The 15,812-nt window shown below is 37.7% G+C and overlaps 1 protein-coding gene across 3 annotated transcripts in view; it reads left to right on the top strand.

Annotated features, from left to right (window-relative positions):
• KLHL13 (kelch like family member 13) overlaps positions 1–15,812 on the top strand; it is a gene marked incomplete at its 5' end in the record, with an annotated part of 324,985 nt that overhangs the window by 36,540 nt on the left and 272,633 nt on the right. Inside the window, one exon of one of the 3 annotated variants that reach the window (XM_081125985.1) lies at positions 3,729–3,793. The exons of the other annotated variants lie outside the window; for them this stretch is intronic. Of the gene's footprint in view, positions 1–3,728; positions 3,794–15,812 lie in introns of those variants that run through there. 3 annotated transcript variants of the gene reach the window in all.

The following is a 15,812-nucleotide window of genomic DNA, read 5'->3' on the forward strand; positions in this document are numbered from 1 at the left end:
TAACTGGGTCATAAAGATGAATGCAACAGATCCAGAATCAGGATGCAAAAAGAGCCTGGCCAACTGGTTCTATGGACTTAAAATGATGAAATTTAACAAGAATACATTGAAAGGTCTGTACTTAGGAAAGTCAATTGATTGTTGATTGGCTGAATAGTCATTCATACTTTTATGCTGTTGGTTCTTTTACTATCTGTGTAATTTTTGGCAAATTACTTAACCCTGTTTGAGCTTTAGTTTCCTCATCTGTAAATATATGCTCATGGTAAAAATACCAAAAAACAAATCCAATAATGCAGAGGAACATACAATGAAAAGTAAGTCTCCCAGGCTCTGTTCATCAATCCCTTTCACCAGACATTAAAAAAAAATTCTTTGAGAGATAGTGTGGGTGTGTATAAACTTTTTTTTAAAAAAAAACATAATATGTTCACTATTCCTACCTCTGATTTTTTTTCACTTATATTGTAGGTAAGTCCATGTTAGCACATATATAACTACATAATTTCCCCTGTGATTTGCTTTATTTAGCATACAGATTCAAACGCAGATGCTGAAATCACACTACCTGGGTTTAATTTCCCAGCTCTACCACTTATTGGCTGTGTTACCTTGGGCAAGTTACTTAACCTCTCTGTGCCTACAGGTTGATGTATCCATTAGGCACAATAGGCACAGTGCCTAGGACCTGTTATACTTTTCGGAGAACAAGAAAATGTTTTAAGTTTAATTTCTTTTAAAATCAGAAGGAAAAAAATGACTATAAAACTAATTAATATGTAATAATGAATCCATCCTGGATTATATTTATCTTTACATGCCAAAGCAGTTATAAAATATAATTTTCAGTATTTTTATGGTGGAAGGGTCCCACAATGACCAGTGTCCAGGGCCCAGAGAAGTCATAGTATGACAGGTGTGACAGGGGTTCATCATCTGTGAAATGGATATAACAATTGTGCCTACATCATAGGGTTGTTGTGAAGAATACCTGAGTTGACATCTGGAAAGTTGATAGTGTTTGACAATACTAATTTTCACAAATTTGATAATTAAATAAATTTAAAAAATAGGTTAGTCACTCACATAGGAAAAAACTCGAGTACAAAAAAGCTATACAATGAAAGGTCAGTCTTTCTAATCACTGATCCCCAGTCCCTCAGTTTTCTTCCTCAGAAATAGCCTGTTACCATTTTTCGTATAAGTTATAGAGGCCACTAGTATAATCACATAGATCTTTTATTTATTTAAACTGTCCCCTATTTGATGGGCATTCGGTTGTTTTCAACCCTTGCTATTACAAACAATGCTGCAATAAATATTCCTATACATGTGTCATTTTGCAAATGTGGGAGTTTAACACTAGGATAAATTATCTGAAATATAATTGCTGGGTCAATTATTTTAAAATTTGATAGATATTGCTAAATTTATCTCCATCCTAGTTGTACCAGTTTGCATTCCTGTCAGAAATGGAAGAGACTGCCTGTTTTCCTACATCTTCATAAAAAAATAGTGTTATCAAACTTTTAGATTTTTGAAAATTTGATAGGTGAAAATGGTATCTCATTGTAACTGAGCATCTCTTTCATTAGGAATGAGCTTCAGTAATTTTGACATACTGAAAGCAGTTTTCTTTTTTTGTGAATTGTTAGTTCATATACTTTGCCTATTTTTCTGTTGGTCTTTTTCTTCCTGAGTTGCAGGAGATTTGTTATATGTTAAGGAAACTAGTGCTGTGACTATTGACTTGTCTTTAGACTTTGGTTATAGTGTTTTTTCCATGCAGATATAAAAAAATTTTTTGCATTCAGGTTTGTCAATGTTTTCTCTATGGCTTCTAGATTTTATGTCCTGTTTAGAAATTCCTTCCTCACTTTGGGAATATGTGTTTAAAATTCCCATGTTATTTTTTATGTTTTTAAAAAAAGGTTTAAATCTCTGATCCATCTGAATTATTTTGAGGTAAGGAGCATTTTTCCTTGTAGAAAATTTTAAATTTTAATATAGTCAAATATAACAACTTTTTTCTTATGGCTTTTTTATTGTGTCTTTTTAAAATGGACCTTCCTTATCCCAAGGTCATGAACATATCCAGCTGATTTTTGTCTACTATGTTTTAGTTTCTTAAAAACTAATCCTATCTGGAATTTATTTTGGTGCAAGGAATGTGGTAGGGATCTAGTGTTATGTCTAGCCAGTTGTCGCTACACCATTTGTTGAATACAACCATTTCCTCCACTGATTTGAAATGTGACTTTTATTCCTACACAGAAATCCTGTATATATTTGGCTCTATTTCTGGACTGTATTCTGTTCCGTTGCTATGTTTGTCTGTTTATGCATCAGTATTAGACTGTTTTAAATACCATAATGTGAACCAAGTATATATCTATCCCTACTTTATTAAGACTACTTTAAATCAGAAATGGATCTTGAATTTTGTCAGATAGCTTTTCAGTATCTGTGAAAACCGTATTATTTTTCTCCCTTGATCTGCTAATATAGTGAATTATTTTAATGGATTTCTAACATTAAAAAGTTTTCTTCCAGAAATACACCCACTTGGTCATTGGTGTGCCATTCTTTAATGGGATCTCTAATTCTATTTGTTTACAGTTTGTATAGAATTTTTTCATTGACATTCGTGAGATTGAGTTACAGCTTTGTTTGAAATTTGAAGAAGACAATTTGAATTTTTCTTTGTGCTATGAAACAGGTAAAAATGCATTGGAGTTATTTAGTAATTTAAGAGTTGGGCCCAGCTGGGCATGGCTCAGTGGTTGAGCATCCACCTAGGTAGGATCCAGGAGATCACGATTCCATTCCTGGTTGGGGCAAATGCCTGGGTTGTGGGCTCGATCCCCAGTTGGGGGCATGCAGGAGGCAGCTGATCAATGACTCTCTCATCATTGATGTTTCTCTCTCTCTCTCCCTCTCCCATCCTCTCTCTGAAATCAATAAAGATATATTAAAAAAAAGAAAGATTTGGTAGCATTTATCTGAAATTTCTGGGCCTCATACATTGTGGGAGTTTTCAATTTCTATAATTGTAACTGGTTGTTTATTTTCATCTTCTTGTGTTAATTTTGTTAATTTACATTTTCCTAGGAAATAACAAATTTATTTGTATAGAGTTGAGTAAATTACTGTACAATAATTCTTTTGATTTCATCCGTTTATGGTTACTTCTCTATTTTCAATTTTGTGATTTTCTTCTTTATTTCTATAAAATGAGTTTAATAAAACAGCTTTCACAAGATATAATTCACAAATATACAAGTCACCCATTTAAAGTGTCCACTTTAATGGTTTTTGTATGCTCACAGAGATGCACAGTCAGCACCACAATTTTTAGGATGCATTCTACAGCATCAGAAGAAACCCTATAGCCATTAGCAGTCATTCCTAATTTTCCTCCAAGGCCCCCAGGCCTAGTCTACCACTAATTTCTTTCTGTCTATAGAGATCTGCCTATTTTGGACATTTCATATAAATAGAATTATACAATATGTGGTCTTCTGTGACTGGCTTCTTTCACTTAGCATAAAGTTTTCAACGGTTATCTATGTTGTTATTAAGTAAGGTTCTTTTTCTTTTCTTTAAAAAAATATTTCTGTTGATTTTTAGAGAGAGAGGGAGAGGGAGAGAGAAAGAGAATCATCGATGTGAGAGCAGAACATCCATCACTTGCCCTGCAACCCTGGCATGTGCCCTGACTGGGAAGCTAACCAGCAACCTTCTGGTGAATGGGACGATGCCCAATCAACTGAGCCACACTGAGCAGGGCAAAGTAAGTTTTAAAATGTAAATCTAAAGTTGTTTTTATAATTTCTCTTATCAGTTTTACCATCTGCATTAATTAGCTAGGGCTGCCATAACAAAATACCATGACTGGTTGGCATTTTAAACAACAGAAATTTATTTTCTCACAAATCTGAAGGCTAGACATCCAAGATCAAGATGTCAGTGGGGTTGGTTTCTTCTGAGACATCTCTTTGGCTTGTAGATGGCCACCTCACTGTGTCGTCTCAAATGGTTGGTGCTGTTTGTGTGCCTGTGTGTCTGTATTCTAATCTCCTAATGACACCAGTCATATTGGATTATGGCCTACCCTAATGACCTCATTTTAAGTTAATTAGCTCTTTAAAGGCCCTATCTACAGTCACATTCTGAAGTATTGGGGATTAAAGGCTTCAATGTATGAATTTTGACAGGATATGTTTTAGTTCATAACACCATGTTAAAGAAAAAAAATCAAACTTGGATAGCCTAGTCTGTTTCTATATGTATTTTTGATTAGTTTGACCTAAGTCAGTCAAAATGCTTAGAGGAGTTTGTGTGTGTGTGTGTGTGTGTGTGTGTGTATGCAAAATCCCAGTCTCATTACTCAATCAGGTCTAAATTTTAAATTATTTTTTTCTGATTATAAAATTAATATATATACATTATATAAGGTTGAAATGCTACAAAAATACATGAACTGAAAAGTGAAAGTCTTCCGTAATCTCCACAGTCAACAGATCAACAATGTATTTACAGCTTACTCCTCTAATTTTTTATCCTTCCCTAGAGATATTAACAATGAAAAAGGAATCATATTCAATATAGCATTTTACAGCATACTTTTTCTCTCTTAATATATCATGCACATCTTTCTATGGTGGTACCTGTGAATCTGTGTTATTTAAATAAATATGTATGTATGTATATCAACCATTTTGTTGTGTGCATATACCATGATTTGTTTAAATACCTGCCAATAATGAACATTTAAATTGTTACCAACTTTTAACTGCTACAAAAAGCCCCCACAAGCAATACTACAATAAATATCCATTACATTCATCTTTGTGCTCTTATGGGATTCTGTAGAATAATTTCCTAGAATTTGAAAAGCTATATTCAAAGGTTATAAACATTTAAAATTTTAACAAATGCTGCCAAATGTCACAGTAGTTTTTAACTTGGAGGCAGTTCCTACAGAGACTGCTTTTACTCCAGGTGAATCAAAAAGTTGTTTAGAGGTCCATGGTAAACCCTATTCTGTCCTATCTTTTGTAAGGGCCCATTTTAGGTAATTTTTATATCCATTTTTGGGAAATACTAACCTAAAATTATCTTTTAAACTTTGGCCATTAGGCTTTAAAAGAAATTTAATGAAAAATGCACTACCTATGTTGGAAAAAAATCAGTGTATTTGACATTGCATTATTTGATGCAAATCCTTTTTTCTTTTTCCTTTTTGATCTTCTAACAGGTACCATATGACTGATTTCTATCTCAGCAATAGGATTGTGAATTATGATTATGGCAATTCTCCTTTTCCATTAAAGATAATGAACCCACTCATGGGTAATTGTAAAGCATACTCACAATGATGTGGCCACATAATACTGAAAGAGTGTAATTATCCTATACTTCTGTTATTTACAGTAGATTTCTATTCAAAATATGTTCACATAGCACAAAGATTACATCTCAGAACTATGATTTCTGTTTGAAATTAGCCCTCACACACAACATGCGTATTATCCTAAATTCATTCATGATCTACTATAAAGTTTTTATATTTGGAAATATCTGATATTTATATTAAAATAAATGCAAATATACTTGCAACCCAATGTACAATAAATGATAACTGCCACTGGCAAGAGGACTGTTCCAGTCTCTCAGTACGTTTTGTGTTTTTTTGTTTGTTTGTTTCTGGTTACCATGCCAGCAATCTTATAGTTTTGTTGTCACTCTAAATTGCCTAGATTAGCGTTCTACTTCAAATCAGCGAAGCCAGCATTATCCAGTTACAGTCTAAGAATGGCCTAATCTTTAAGACCAGCTTCCATAGGATAGCATAGGCATCCCTTTAATCAAAATGATAATATCTTATTCTTTCAGTTTGCCTATTGCAATAATGGAAGTGCTGAGCGAGAATTCAAGAAAATAACTACGTTTTGCATTGATTTGTTAAAAGCTCCTCCCAGCATTTTGACATAATGTACTCTAGCACTAAATTCCAATATGTTGTTTTTCTTTTGTTTTAACTGTTGTCGCTTTTGAGATTTTCTGATAAACACAACTTATAAAGTTTTGTTCAGGCTCCGTTGATTTCTTTTTTTATTCCTATTTAAAAATTTTTTTGTTGTTGCTTACCATAGTAATGCATATTCATTGTAAAACTAAACAAAATTAAAGGGTCAGTGGGGAAAAAGGGTGACATCTGTAATACTTTCAACAATAAAGATAAATTTAAAAAATAGCAATATATAACAGATACTGGAAATAGGTTATAATCCTATTCTGCAGAGACAATTGCTCTTAAGAGTTAGGTGTAGCCCAGGCCGGTGTGGCTCAGTTGGTTGGAGCGTCGTCCTATGCACTGAAAGGTTGCCATTTCAATTCCTGGTTAGGGCACATGCCTGGGTTGTGGGCTCGATCCCCCATAAGGGTGTGCAGGAGGCAGATGGTCGATGTTTCACTCTTGATGTTTCTCTCTCTCTGAAATCAATAAAAGCATGTCCTCAGGTGAGGATTAAAAAAAAAGTCAGGTGTATATTTTCCAGAATTTTTTTTGCATGTTTATTCTAACATATATATTACTTTAATTACATAAAATGTATATGTATATATACATGATATTTATGCCTTGCTCTTCTCTCTTTTTAAACTCATTTTTTAAAGTAAGAATTATTTCAAACAGAGACAAGAATAGAAAATAAAATAATGAATGCTTGGGCACCCACCACCCACCTTCATAAAATTTTAATATTATGTTTTATTCTTTTAAAAAATAGATTTATAAAATAGAAATGAAAATATACAGAGTTGAGATCCCTTGTATATCCTTTGATCCCATTCTCCTTTCTTTCCAGAGTTAATTGCTGTCACCAATTTTGTGTTTATCATTTAGACACCTGCAATATTGTGATTTATAAGAGATACATGTGGACAAAAAGGGGGGGGCTCTATGGAAAGTAACCTCACAAGATGATCTGATAATAAATTACTAACAAGGCAGGTCATGGTGGGTAGTCAGGACCCAGGCCTATAACTTCTTTAGTGAAAGGTTTTAAGTCAGCCCTGTCTATTGTTTTTGTGCGTTTAGGTTAACACACCTTTGAAATACCAGAAGCAATACCCCTGGAATGGGGTATTAACCCTCAAGAGAGTATATAATCTTAACTATCCTGTTATCCAATCCTCACCTAGCTTTCTCCAGTCTTCCTTATATCCTCTACTTAATTTCAAATGCATAAAAGAAGCTGCAAAACTGTAGTACTGTTTTCTAGGCTGTGTCTCTATATCATTCTGCAACTTGCTTCTTTTCACATAGTTTAGGTTCTGCTTACCACCTGTATATTCCTTTTTTCCACCCTCTGTACCTCTGTTCTCCAATCATCTGTTGGATTAATAAAGCTTTCTATGTTCCCTTTATTTCTTCTGATTGTTTAGGAACTTTATATTGTATTTTTATCTTGTTAAGGTATCCCTTAAGATTTTATGATGCATACTTAAATATACTTTTCCTAATAAAGTCAACAACTTATTCATTGGTTCTATCCTTCTGCTTACATGACAAGGATTTTAGCACACTTTACACAATTTAATAATTCCCCTAAATTGTTGTTGTTTCAACTGTTTTACCACACTGTCAACATTTCCCACCAGAGTGACACATTTGTTAAAACTAATGAACCTACACTGACACATCGTAATTATCCAAAGTCCATAGTTTACATTAGGTTTCACTCTTGGTGTTGTGCATTCTATGGGTTTGGGCAAATATATAATAACATGTATCCACCATTATAGTATCTTACAGTGTAGTTTCATTACTCTAAAAATCACTTGTGCTCTGCCTATTTATCTTCCCCACCCCAATAACTCCTGACAATCATGGCTATTTTTAGTGTCTCCATACTTTTGCCTTTTCCAGGATGTCACATAGTTGGAAACATACAGTATGTTTGTACCCTATTAACATTAGCTTTTTTCATTTAGTAATATCCATTTAAGATTCCTCAATGTCTTCTCATTGCTTGGTAGCTTTTTTTTTTTTTTTTTTTGGTCAGCAGTGAAAAATATTCCATGGTCTGGATGTATCAGTTTATTTAGCCACTCACCCACCAAAGGCTATCTTGGTTGCTTATAACTTTTGGTATTTATGAACAAAGTTGTTATTACAAACATCTGTGTGCAGATTTTTGTGTGGACATACAACTTCAGCTCATTTGGGTAAATACTAAAGAGCACAACTGATGGATCATATGGTAAGAGTATCTTTAGGTTTGAAAGAAACTGCCAAAATATTTTCTCAAGTGGGTATAGCAGTTTGCATTCCCACCAGCATTTAATGAGAATTTCTGTTGCTCCGCATCCTTGTCAAAATTTGGTGTTATCAATATTTTGGATTTTGGCCATTCTAATAGGTGTGTAGTAGAATATCATTGTTTTAATTTGCAATTCCCTAATGATGTATGATGTTGAGCATCTTTTCATGTGCTTATTTGCCATGTATGTATCTTTTTTGGTTAAGTTTCTGTTCAGGACTTTTGCTCATTTTAAAAATCAAGTTGTTTGCTTTCTTATTGTTGACTTTTGAGAATTCTTTGTATATGGCATGGGCAAAAGTAGGTTTACAGTTTGCTTGAAAAATAATACAATAATTAATAAGTAACAGTACAAGAATAAACTGTGTTTCATGTATTCATAACTGTAAACCTACTTTTGCCCACCCCTGTATTTTGAATAATAGTATTTTATCATACATGTCTTTTGCAACTATTTTCTCCCAGTCTATGACTTGTATTCTTCTTTTGACAATGGTTTTTGCAGAGCAGAGTTTTTAAATTTAATGAAGTCCAGCTTGTCAATTATTTTCTTCGTGGATCATGCCTTTGGTGTTGTATCTAAAAAGTCACACTTGAGCCTGGCCAGTGTGGCTCAGCGGTTGAGCATTGGCCTATGTACCAGGAGGTCGCAGTTTGATTCCTGGTCAGGGCATAGGCCCAGGTTGATCCCTCATGGGAGGTGTGCTGGAGGCAGCCAGCTGATCAATGACTCTCTCTCATCATTGACGCTTCTACCTCTTTCTCCCTCTCTCTTCCTCTCTCTGAAATCAATAAAAACATATTTTAAAAAATAAAAAGTCACACTTGAGCCTCCAGCAATTTGTCAGTTACAATACAGGTTTTCCTCCCTTGCTACTGGTTCCCACAGAGGTTTCTGCATATGGGTTTCTGCTCCAATATGTTGTGATCTCTGTACTTCACTGTCAGTCTCTCCAAATTTGGGGGCAGAGGTTTGCCTTGTGACCTCATTTCTCTGATGGATCTAAGAAGAGTTGTTTATTTTTTCAATCTGCTTAGCTTTTTGCACGTTGTTAGGATGGAGGAATAACTTCCAAGTTCTTTATATGCCAGATTGGAAACCAGAAGTCTCTCAACCCATTTTAAAACTGGGTTATTTGTCTTTTTATTATTGAGTTGTAAGAGTTATTCGTTTATATATATAAAAGGCCAAAAGGACAGGGTTTGTGGAGCTTCTGGGTTGGTGAACATGTGGAGATATGGGGGAGAGTGGCATGCCTCGAGGGAGCATGGAAGTTCTGTGCCCTTTTCCATTCCTTGTCTTATGCATCTATATAGAGCAAGAGCAGAGCAGACTTTTTGGACACCTTTGACAATCCAATATGAAGTCACTGTCAGCCATGACAGTTATGTCAAGTGCTATGTCAAGACTGAGGTAATGGGTGTAATGGGAATGCCCTTAGGAGGGATCCTGAATGCCCCAAACCACAAGTCTGGCTACTTGCATAAGGACTCCATCTGAACACCGATATGAGTGGGACCTCTACCCCTTGTGCAATATAAGAACTCAGAGCTCTGACCACCTAATGCTTGAGCGTGGCTGTACCACGGGGCACACTCAGAGCCCTACTAGACTTCCACTCTACTGGATGCATGCCACCACTGCGGCCACCTGGCTTGAGGCTGATGCTTGCCTTTCTATCTGTGGACACTGCCAGTGACTGGGACTTTGCGCCGGATGCTCACTCTGCTCACTTCTAAGCTCCCCCTCTCTGTATGTAACCTGTGTGACTTTATTGGTATATTGGGGAGCCTTCCCCTAATAAAACCTGGCATGTGGAAAGACACAAACGTGAGTGACTCCTTTTGGGTATGTTCCCTTGCTCACAACAGCATCTCTTCCATCTGGCTGTTCCTGAGTTATGCCCTTTTATAATAAACTGGTAATCTAATAAGTAAAATATTTCTCTGAGTTCTGTGAACTAATCTAGCAAATTAAGCAAGTCTAAGGAGGGGGTTGTTGGAACCCCTGATTTATAGCCAATTGGTTAGAAGTGCAGGTAACAAGCTGGATTTGCAGCTGACACTGCAGTCCAAGGAGGGCGTCCGGGAAACCTCCAGTCTATAGTGTGTTGGTCAGAAACACAGGTAACAATCTGGACTTCTGATTGACATCTGAAGTGGTCAGCCTTGTGAGACTGAACCTTTAAACTGTGGGATCTGATTCTGTCTCTGGGTAGATAGTGTCAGAACTGAGTTAAATTTTAGGACACCCAGCTGGTGTCGGAGAATTGCTTGGTGCTGTGGAAACCCCTTCCCTCCCCCTTTGGAATTGGGGTGCTCAGAACCTTGCACACCCTCTTTTCAGGGCTGCATGTGAAAGCTGCAAGAGCATTTAGAAATGTATCTTTTTAAATCTTGTACATTAACTTGATTCTAAAATGAAAACCTAATGAAGGGCAATTAGCAAAGGAAGGCAAGGACAATCTAGGAAATAGTCATCCTCTGTTATTGGCGGTGTCTTAATAAGTAGCCCCAACTTTTGTTGCTCAAAGCAAAGGAGGCACTTTATTTTTTATTTTAAAAAAATATATCTTTATTGATTTCAGAGAGGGGAAAGGAGAGGGAGAGAGGGAGAGATAGAAACATCAATGATGAGAGAGTCATTGATCGACTGCCTCCTGCATGCCCCCGACTAGGGATCGAGCCCACAACCTGGGCATGTGCCCTGACCAGGAATCGAACCCCGATCACCTGAATCCTAGGTTGACGCTCAACCACTTAGCCATGCCCAGCTGGGCAGGAGACAGTTTAGACATTTATGTTCAAGTGGCAAAGGACTTCCCTTTAAAAATTGAAACAACCAAAGTGATCTGCAGTGATACCAATTTTATCCCTGGTCATTGTATGGTCATCTGTCTCATTCTAAATATGGCCATCTGTACTCCAGGGCTGGCTGAGAGTTCTCCATTTAGAGGGTGTTAGACAAGGGATTAAGCATGAAGAGATGAAGCAGGTGTGGTTGACTGGGCTGGGCATATTTCTGGATTCCTGAAGTTGACTTCTAATAGATTTCCTTGCTTCCAGTCTTTCTCCTCTGTCAGTCTTCACTACTACTACTGTTGCCACTCTGCCAGATTCTAAAACATGGATTTTGTTTTCATTCTCTTGCTTAGAAACTTTTGTTTACATCTTCTGCTGGAACTTCACAGTTTCTGCTTAGAAACTTTACTTCCTAAAAGTTTAAGACCATAGTTCACAATCTGATATTCAATGCCTTTCATAATCTTGCCTAGGCACCCATTTCACTTACTTTTTCTTGAGTATCAACCATTGGGTCCAGGACAGCTAGGTCAGAACATTGCTGGGACCAGTAGCCAAATTTTAATGGAAAGAGCCAAAACCATGACATGGGATTCAACTACAGGTATCTCCCACTTTCCAGAAGTTTGTGTTATGCCACTTTGCTTTTGGTACAGTAATGGCATTTTTCGTGAAGTGAAAATCCTTGTCGGATTTCTTTCAGTTTACAAAACGGGAACTGATGTATCCAGTTCCAGGATGTAAACCAGAGACTATTGGAAGTCTGTGCATGGAAGACTTAAGAGAGATAGGGGTAGAAGGTGTGTGTCAGACTGGGAAGTTCAGGCCTTAGTCTTTGAACTAAGAGTAAGATTAAAGTTACTGCCTACACATTTTATATAGTGCCTACTACCATTGGTGGTACTAGGTATAGCTTGTGAAAGGAGCCACACTGAGCAGGTCACTACTCCTTTGCATCATCTCCATGCCCCACTGCATATCCCCCTATGCCGTGTGCTGGGAAGTGTGAAGGGTGTGCTCCTTAGGACTGTAGCCCTACTATGGCCCAGATACTTGGCAGACCTTAGTGGTACCAGGAGGAGCCCAATATATTTTTTGTATAAACAATTCTGGTTCCCAGTGCCCAACTTCTCACCTGGTAGAGGAATTTAAATGGGTCAAGAACAAATATCAAGTGCTGGATATGGCAAGCCCGAGAGACCAGAGCAAACATCTTGAACACTGTACAGCATAGAGTAGATGGTTAATAATAGTTGAGTACAGTGTAAAGTGTAATGGGTAGAATAGGCATTATCTGAAGACAGGTTTTATGTAGGAAGTTGGGAAGATAATGAGTTCAGGTTTTATGTTGAGTTTGAGGTGCCTGTTGGACATGCTCAACAAGCAGCTGGATATATCTTGCTTTGACATTTCTAAGATGAGTGCAGAGTTAGAGGCTTGGCAGGAAATAAGTCATTGGCACATAGTGATACTTGAAATCTAGGGAATGGATAATATTCTCCAGGGAGAGTGGGTAGAGGCTAAGAGAAAAAAGACCAACAAAAGAATTAGGAGAAGTGCCCTGGTAACTGAACTGAGAAAGAGTTTCAGTAAGGAGGGACGGGATCAACAGGGCCAAATGCTGCAGGGAAGCCAAGATAGATATGGCTAGAATCCTGTCTATTGGATATAGTCATATGGAGGTCAGTGGTGGCCTCTTCAAAGTTGTTTCAGTAGAGTGATGAGATCAATTCATGTTGTTCTGAGGTAAGCAAGTAGAGAGAGAAAATCTGGATTACTCATTTAAGGTGTTTTGCTGAGAAGGAAAGGAAAGAGAAAAGAAAATAGCTAAAAGCCTATGCAAAGTAAAGCAAGGCTATTTTAAGGAAAGGAAAGACCTTAGCAGGTATATAGGTAGAGGGGAAGAGATCAGTGGAGTGGGAGAAGTTGAAGGGGAGGTGGGAAGAATTAAACTTGAGAGCTTAGGTGGAGGGGTAAACAATATCCCTAAACAAGAGGAGCCATATCACTTCCTCTGACTAAAAGAAAATGGATTATAGTTTCAGGAAAGTTTGCAAAGTGAGAGGGAATCTAAGGCATTCACACTTTCTATCAGCCAATTCTTACCAGTTCTGATCTTGGACTTATTGTTTCAGGGGCCTTTGGCTATTGCTTCTGTCCCAACTCCTTCTCTGAGTGGGCTCTGATGGACTTACACAGTGCAACCCCTCAGCTTCTCACTGCATGCCCTATGCTTTCCTGTGGAAATTGAGATGAGACACAGTGGGACCAGCTGGGGCACCCATGCACTGTGTAGCCTGAAAATGCTAAGGAATCAATGTAGCACAGCTGTGCAAACCTTTGGATCAATAAGAGACTAGTGTTAGCAATTAAATTCTCTTTCCCTCCTTGTCAACTGATTTGAGAGGCAAGTCTCTGAAATTGGTTCCCTGAGCTCAAGCTTGATACTAACACACCTTCTTATTGACTCATTCCTTCATTTTCTCCCTTTCCCTCCCTCCTGCTCCCCTGGGATGGCACTCTAATAATGAACTAGGCTAACCCATATTGTTTCTGTATGTCAAAATGGTTGGATTTTAGCACTTTCATGTGGTTCAACCAACTAGTACATTGATTGCCTTATGGGGAACTCAGGCAAGAAACACTTAATGATCTTAGTGAAGTAGGAGGTATAGACATATACTGAACTTGATCTCTTATTAATAGCTATCATTTATTGAGCACCTGCTGGGTGTCAGGCACTTTGTTAATTGTTTCACATACATAATCTTATTTAACATACAAAGTAGGTATTAGTATTCCCATTTTACTCATGAGGAAACTGAGGCAAAAAGAAGATAAATAACTTGCTCAAGACTATACAGCTAGTATATGGTGGAGGCAGATTTCAAACCCAGAACTGTTGGTTCCCAAGCCTGGAATCTTTTACAGCACCCTGTTGTCTTCCCTAAGATAAATGTGATAGTTAAACAAAGACCATTCAAAAGGATAGACTAGAGGAAGTGAGGGCTCAGCTAAGATTTAAAATCACTAGTTTATAGTGGCTCAAATTCATTTGGTGGTACATTTTTCTCCAGCTATGTTCAGCTATTTGGCTAAGGATCAGAAAAGTCTGGTAATGGAATTCATTCAGGAGTGGGTTATGGCTTTGACAGTCAAAGAGGCATGATGGAAAGAAATGGGAGCAAGGAGATTTTAGATGCTAGCAAAGGAGTATCGTGATTAACCATGGTGTCCAGACTGGGTAGGGAAAAGTGAGGCCAGGTGGGGGCCAACTAACTTGGAGAAAATGGAGGGGTTCTGAGGTCAAAGAGTAGATTTATGGGGGAGTGAAAAATTGGGAAGTCTGTAGCATAGATGTTGTGGTCAGAATGGAATATTGGTTTGAAGTTATGAAAGGTGTAATATTTCCCAAAGGAGTGGGTTGTTGAAATGGAATGGAGATGAAAGTCATTGGAGTCAAGGAGCTCAAGGCATCGTGAGGCCAAGGAGATATGTCGCTTTCTAAATCATCCAGGATGATGGGACTAGAGGACAACTATGAGCCAGATGCCAGGAACCCCAATAACATGGCTGCACCAGGAGCTGGATACATGTCAGGAGCAAGGAGAGTTAGGGTGGGGTATATGGTTAGTGCGATTTTTCCAATGAGAAGGGATTTTTTTTGCACGAGTGTGAAAGATTAATAGTTTAGAGGAGAGGTCAGGAAACTACCCCTGGTTCAAATCTGGTCTTGCTGCCTGTTTTTGTAAGTAAATTTTGTTGGAACACAGCCAGCCCCAGGCATTTACATATTGTCTATGGCTGGTTTCAAGCTACAACAGTGGAGTCAGGTAGTTGCAATAGAGCCAGTTTGTACCCACAGAGCCTAAGATATTTACTATCTGGTTCATTAAAGAAAAAGTTTGCTGACTCCTGGTTTAGAAGATGCAGTGGGGGAGTAGGGAGAATAGTGACAAAGCTCTCCCTGACCCTCACCCCAGCCCAGTGAGCAGGCTGGGGAAGAAAGAACAGCCTTGAGATGGCTGTATGGGACATGGTGCTGTAGGGTAGAGCGCCAGCTTTCAATTAGCAACAAGAAGTGGAGTGAGTATTCAGGAAAGAAGAGGAGACATAGGAGTAGACTTTGCTCACCATGGAATAAGAGGTCCAGACTGTGCAGTGGAAATGTTGGGAGAGAGGAGAATAGTAAGATTGGATAGAGAAGGGAGGAAGAGGGGAATAGCATCAAGTACATTGTTGCATTGTTGATGTCTAGCCAGAGTTAGCAATTTGTGTGGTACTCAAGGATCACAGGTATAAAAAGGCAAGGAGGAATGAGGAATTAACCAAGGTTCTCATTTGGGTCAGACTGAGCTGCTTCCAAATTGCCTCTAGCTTAGCAAGGAATTCCAAATTCCAAAGGCAAGATGCCCATGGCAGGGTGGCTTCCAGGGCAGCCCAGGGCCTCTCTAATTTCCTTGTTTTGGCAGTCTGAGGAAAATGTCATCTGGTAACTTTTGAATATAGATTCCAACCCAATCCTATTTTCCCCTATTAAAATATTCATGGGTTTTACTTTCTGTCTGTGGAAATACAAATATTGTTAATTTACTTTTTTGTCATCTACTTAGAGAATGTATATGCTGGTTACTACTGTTTGAAGGTAGTACATTGTTGAAAAGTATGTCTAGAAGGCAT

The sequence above is a fragment of the Miniopterus schreibersii genome (genome assembly GCF_964146895.1).
Source record: "Miniopterus schreibersii genome assembly, chromosome: X".
Lineage (NCBI taxonomy): Eukaryota > Metazoa > Chordata > Mammalia > Chiroptera > Miniopteridae > Miniopterus > Miniopterus schreibersii.